The sequence below is a fragment of the Carlito syrichta genome, unplaced genomic scaffold (genome assembly GCF_000164805.1).
Source record: "Carlito syrichta isolate Samal-C Ts95f unplaced genomic scaffold, Tarsius_syrichta-2.0.1 Scaffold307187, whole genome shotgun sequence".
In the NCBI taxonomy this organism is placed as follows: Eukaryota; Metazoa; Chordata; class Mammalia; order Primates; family Tarsiidae; genus Carlito; species Carlito syrichta.
The window spans coordinates 4,842-11,450 of record NW_007251283.1 but is presented as its reverse complement, the minus strand read 5'-3'; the positions used below and the strand labels follow the sequence as shown (position 1 = coordinate 11,450).

The window sequence follows — 6,609 nt, the reverse complement described above, 5'->3', positions numbered from 1 at the left end:
GCAGGCAATCCACTTACCTCAGCCTCCCAAAGGCGTGGGATTACAGGCTGAGCCACCGAACTCAGCCCTTTCTCTCTTTTAAGTAAACTTTTCTTTCTCAACCTTTTTGTGTGTTGGCAATTCTTTGCACTACTCGGATCTCTGGGTTATTGGTGCTGTGTCTCCGCTCACCTCTCCACCTTTCCATCCTCCCTCACCCTGTCCGTACCCTAACACCCTAACAGTTTTGGAGGTCCCACCGAGATATCTGCGATCTCTTTCTCATTCTCTCTCTCTCTCTCTCTCTCTCTCTCTCTCTCTCTCTCTCTCTCTCTCTCTCTTTCTCTCTTATTTCTTAACTGGTGACCCTCTGTGGACTGTGTTGGAACCTGGTGGCAACTGAAAGCTCTGGCTGAGGAGGCTACACTTCAGCATGCTGGAAGGTCCCAGGGAAAGACATTAGACCGCTGTAGCCCGACAGGGTGAAGGACTGAGGTTAACTCTTTACTTCCTTCTAGCCAAGATTTCCTTCTAGCCAAGATCTCTGAGTTTCCCTGTGGACTGAGCTGGATCTTGGAGGACAACTGACGATTTCTGCCTAGGGCTACTCCCTAGGGAGGCAAGAAGGTCCCCAAAGGAAAGTTTGGACCTCCAGCACCTGTACGGGTGGGAGACAAAGTGCTTGGTTTCTTTGCTTTTTTCTTCCCTAGCTGGCGAAGTAACTCCACGAAGGACCTTGAGACTCTCAACAGCTGCACACTACGCCTTTCTGCACCTCTGGTGAGTCATCCCTTATTGATCATCCACACATCCACATATTTGGATGTGCACTCTTGGACCCCCCTGGCTTTGGTTTGGATGACTTTCTGGGTCTCTCGGGCTTTTCCCGGTCCCGTCTTGGGAGATACCTCATAGTTCCAATTGCTGAAAGTCCTGGTATCAGACCTTCCAAGACATGGTGGAGCATAGCATCCCATGAACTCCAGTGGGCACAAGAATGGGAAGACGCTCTCTCCCTGGTGACTAACATCCTTCGTACTGATTCCTTTGAACCTGTTGGGGACACCCAGCAGGGAATCTGGATGGGTAAGGCCCAGAAACAAATCCATGAAACCAAGAGTCCATCCCAATTGTATCCCTGTTTCCTTTTATTCCTGCTTTACAGTCCCAGCACTGGCTCTAGCCCACCTTGCCCCAGCTGACCTTTCCATCTGGTGGACAAGTATGGGGAAATTCCACAATATAAGCTGGGGAATGACGAAATCTGACCAAAAAGTGGCTCCCTAGCTTCTAGCACACTTCTGCAGCTTGGTTTGTACTTAAAAGGAAATGACAAATTCCTTGAAATCCCATATATTCAGGCCTTTTATGAGTTCGCTTGCCACCCAACTATCTGTTCCTCTTGCCATATTTCTGTGTTGGCTCCCCAGACCCCATTGTCCATAGGCTCATCAGAGGATACTGATCCTGCTAATTTAGCCGCCCCTCTCTTAAAAGATTTTTTCACCTCCTTCACACTCTCCTATTCCTGTTACAACTCCAATTCCTGCTTTCCCTCTATCAACTCAAATGCCAACCCAGCTGGTTTAACTTCTCCTGTCTCTCTTGTAATCTGCTTTTGCTACTCCACTCTCCATCATTTTCCCTTCCTTCTCACTTCCACCTTTACCTGCAGAGGAGGGCCTGGCATCTATGGCCATGACGCCTAGCCCTGGCTCCCAGTTTCTCTTCTCTCTCACCTTCGAAGAAGGGGCTGGTGCCAAAGGCCATGGCACCTGATCCCAGTCTCCAAACTTCTCGCCCCCCTTTCCCCCACTGCTTGATAACCCCCTGGCACAGTCCTACTAGCTGCAGCAAGTCACCACCCCCATGTGTACTTGGGAAGCCCATTCAGGTTTCCACATGGCTTAATAGGTCTCTTCTTAGGGAGGTGCCGGGGACAAAAGGATATTAAAATTCTTATTCATTGTTTTCTTATGATAAATTTCTCTCAAGTTATATCTAAACTGTGACTATATCAACCTTCCTTCCCAGATGAAAGTAAAGGGATCATGTAAATAAATCCTGCTAACTAACTTCAAAAAAGGTTAATTATAATTTTAATCTGTTTTTTTCAAGCCAAACATGCAAATACTCTATTTTACTTCCAACCTTACCATGTGTTAACACATTAGTGCTAAATAACACCACTGTTTGTTATATCAATCTCTAAAGTTGTATTTTATAAACAAAAGGTTAAATCACCTGTATGCCTAACTAGCACCCTGTTATGAAAAAGGTAAAGCTAGCTGGGCTCGGTGGCTCAGCCTGTAATCCCGCGCCTTGGGAGGCTGAGGTGAGTGGATTGCCTGAGCCCGCGGGTTCGAGACCCGCCTGGGCAACTTGGTGAGCTCTCATCTCTACAATAAATCAAAAAAAATTAGCCAGGCGTGGTAGCAAGTGCCTGTAGTTCCAGCTACTTGGAAGGCTGAGGCGGAAGGATTGCCGGAGCCCCAGCAGGTCAAGGCTGCGGTGGCCGGGAGAGACCGCTGTACTCCAGTCTGGGCAACAGAGTGAGACTCCAACTCAAAAAAAAAAAAAAAAAAAAAGAAAAAGGTAAAGCTTTAAATACTAAACACCCTGTGGGACATAATAAAGTTTGGAATTCCCACCTGGTTGAGTCACTTTTACTAAGCCTAGTACTTCTCCTGCCAGATGGGTAAAATACTGGGTACTCTGTGAGCACAGTGAGGATGAGAACTAATCACTCTCACCTAATTGTTCACACCTTACAACTAAGACTACAATTTAGTAATTCATAAGAGTTTTTAATAACTTTGCCTGTTCATAATTATAAATAAGTAGGTACAGATCATTTCACATCCATGTGGTCTGTTCACTCCAAAGGGCTTTACATCAAACTGTTACAAACAGAAATAATCAAAATGCCTTATGTGTGGCCTATTAAAAAGAACTTTTGGGTTTTTTTTCTAGCTGAGACACTAGAAAAACAACAGGGTGCCAACATGGAGGGCTGCAGAATCAGAGGGCCACAGAGGCACCCCAATTGATAGTCACCATTAATGACAAAACTCCAACTGCCCATCAGACACCTGGTAAGAACAAACCTGCTAAGGGGATGGTGCCCATTGCTTATGGGTACAGTCTGTGGGGGAACTGAAAGTGTAGTTGCCCCCAAAAGACCTTAACCTCCTGGACCTTGTCTACTGTGCAGGCCCGAAATCCACTGGGAAGCAGGTGTACTCCCTTCTGAAAAGAGGAGAGAATACTTTGCTCACAAATGGTAGCCATGTATAGAGGCCTGCAAATCTGCTACACCACTTGGCACTGGCTCACCACCACCCCGACAATCCCCCAGGTAAATAGGGCACTGGAACCCAAATTAATTTCTTAGTTTAACACAGGTGCCAGCTTTTTCCTGGCCATCCATGTTGAAATCATATAGCCTTATCCAAAAGAATTTTCTCCTTTAAACAACAGAGGGGGGGAAAGAAAGAGACAAAATTCAATTAGTCCTCCCCCACTGTCTTTGTCATAAAAAAGCGAGGTGTTTTTCTTCCGTTTCAAAATCTTTGGACTATCACTTTGGCTAAATAAGTAACTTTTGCAATAACTACTGTGATTTTGTGTTGTTATATTATGCTTTTAAAATTTTTAATACTTGAACTCTTCAGGTTCTCAATTCAGTCTCTCTAGGGTGAGAAAAGAAGCAAGCTTCAGAAGCCACATCTGCTTCACACTCTCCTGAGCTAACTGCAGACCATAGAAGTTTATAATCGGCTATAGTGCTTTTCAGTGCCAAATTACTAACAACTTTAGGATTTCCTAGCCACAAGGATTGCATTATTTTTGTTAAACTTTATTTAAGGTAATATTTCCCCATCAGAAGGCCCATACCAGCCCACTCCTCTGATCAAAAGTGGAAAAATGTCAATCTCCCATCTCGCTCGCATAGAGGTTACCTGGGCTTCACCCTCTAGCATATCAATTGTTGTGAAAGTATATCAGACCTATTATAAAAACAAAGGAAACTGTTTTCTCTTGCCAATGTTTACCTGTTTTAAATTCTCAGTTTAAGCTACAACCTAACTACATGTCGCTAATGTTTTAAATTTTTCTTCAAACTTTGTCAGAGTAGCTGTATTTCCTTGTTTAAATCATTAACAAAACTCCTTATAACTGTCTAAAAATTCTTATTGCAACCCAAAAAGGCTCAAAGATAACCTGCAGCAACGGGAGTCAACATATGGACTCAGGAATTTACTGGTGCAACAGTAAAAACTGCCTGGAGTCCTGTAGTTGGTATCAACCCACTGGAGTAACTGTAAATTCATTTTACTAGACTTACTATGTTATAACAGCAGCTGTAATGGCCTTTATTATAATGATAATAATTCTTATGATCAATATTTTAAATAAAAATACTAAAAATACTTAACTCCATGGGCTTCTATCCTCTTATCCCCTCTTGCTCTAGATAGATAGGGACAGTTGTACACCCCATGTACAGCAGGAAGTAGCTACAGAAGCCTGACCTTTGCCCCTGTTCTCAGGTACAAAAAGAATATATATATATATATATATATATATATATATATTTTTTTTTTTTTTTTTTTTGAGTTGGAGTCTCACTCTGTCACCCAGACTGGAGTGCAGTGGCCGCTCCTGGCCACCGCAGCCTCAACCTGCTGGGCTCCGGCGATCCTTCCATCTCAGCCTTCTAAGTAGCTGGAACTACAGGCGCACGCTACCACACCTGGCTAATTTTTTGATTTTTATTGTAGAGATGAGGTCTCGCCAAGTTGCCCAGGCAGGTCTTAAACCCGCGGGCTCAGGCAATCCACTCACCTCGGCCTCCCAAAGCGTGGGATTACAGGCTGAGCCACCGAGCCTGGCCAAGAATATTTTTAAAATAGCAAGAGGTGGGAATGAAAGGTACCTATAGAAACCTAGAAGAAACTTAGCTTACTCTTAGTTTAGTCTTTTTGCCTCAGCATAACCATTAGAAAGCCTTCAGACATTCTACTGCAGAACAAGCAGCAGCCTATCCCATTGCCCCTTTGGTAAATCTCCATCAGATGCAAGACCAGGACAGCCATTCATGGTTTAGCATAATAATCTCTAGTAAACTTTTAGGCGGTCGGGGTCACAGGGACATTGAGACCGTTGTCTAGACCTTTGGTGACCATGCTGTCCCGGGTGGCACTTGTTGCTGCAGCCACAGCGGTGCCCTCGCTGAAGAACGCTGCCCTCCTGGGTGCAGGGGTCTTGCAGGCCACAAGAATCTTTCACACAGGGCAGCCCAGTCTTGCCCCACTGCCACCTCTTCCTGAATATGGAGGAAAAGTTCGTCTCAGGCTGATTCCTGAGGAATTCTTCCAGTTTCTTTATCCTAAAACTGGTATAACAGGACCCTATGTGCTTGGAACGGGGCTTATTTTGTATGCTCTATCCAAAGAAATATATGCGATTACCCCAGAAACCTTCTCTATCATATCAATAGTAGGGTTGCTTGTCTATGTAATTAAAAAATATGGTGCCTCTATTGGAGAATTTGCTGATAAACTCAATGAGCAAAAAATTGCCGAACTGGAAGAGGTGAAGCAGGCTTCCAGCAAACAAATCCAGGATGCAATTGAATTGGAAAAGGCACAGCAGGCACTGACTGATTCAGAAGCGTCATTACCTTTTTGATGTCTAGAGGAATAACATTGCTATGGCTTTGGAGGTTACTTACCGGGAACGGTTGCATCGCATATATAAAGAGGTGAAGAATCGCCTGGACTATCACATCTCTGTGCAGGATATGATGCATCGAAAGGAGCAAGAGCACATGGTAAACTGGGTAGAGAAGCACGTGGTGCAGAGTATCTCTGCCCAGCAGGAAAAGGAGACAATTGCCAAGTGCATTGCAGACCTAAAGCTGCTTGCAAAGAAGGCTCAAGCGCAGCCAGTTCTGTAAATGTCTGTCCCATTGAGACAGCTAGAAACAGTTGACTGACTAAATGGAAACTAGTCTATGTGACAGAATATTCTGCAGTGCTGTCTACTGCAGTTACAGTTTACCTTTCCTAAAAACGAAAAGTTGGAGTTTTCTATAATGAGCAAACTAAATCTATTGGCCCAGTCGGGTGTTTCTCATTCTTCTTACTCTGCATTTTGAGTTGTTCCATGATCACTTTCAAATAAGCAGTTTGCTTTTATTAAAACTTGCTGCCTGACTAAAGATTGCCAAGTTATCGTCTAAATTTGTAATTAATTCCACCATCTTGCAATAAAGTGACAACTGAAACAAAAAAAAAACAAAAAAAACTTTTAGGTTTCTCGTCAAGGCCAAAGATCAAAGATCACTCTTTGGCTGGCCAAAGTCATAAAAGTGATAATAAGACCACCTTTGGTCAAGGAGTTTGTAAATTGTAAATGTCTAACAAGTATCTTGCAGGAACCCCCCCCAATCAGCCCTTTGTGACCTACGTGACACAAATAAACCCCACCATGGCAACAATCATGTGACTAACCCACCCATCTGCCTGCTGTCCATTACTTGACGTCAGTACCTGTACTTGCCTGCCCCTTTGTGATGATGTGGAATAGACCATTACCCAATCACCTTAATAATCTTCCCCCATC

General features: G+C 44.0%; 1 pseudogene across 1 annotated transcript; it reads left to right on the top strand.

Annotated features, from left to right (window-relative positions):
• Nucleotides 1-5,166: 5,166 nt before the first annotated feature.
• On the top strand, nucleotides 5,167-6,275 carry LOC103266448 (annotated as a pseudogene). The gene has a single exon (XR_002482314.1). The product of XR_002482314.1 is annotated as an ATP synthase F(0) complex subunit B1, mitochondrial pseudogene (transcript).
• Nucleotides 6,276-6,609: the final 334 nt, after the last annotated feature.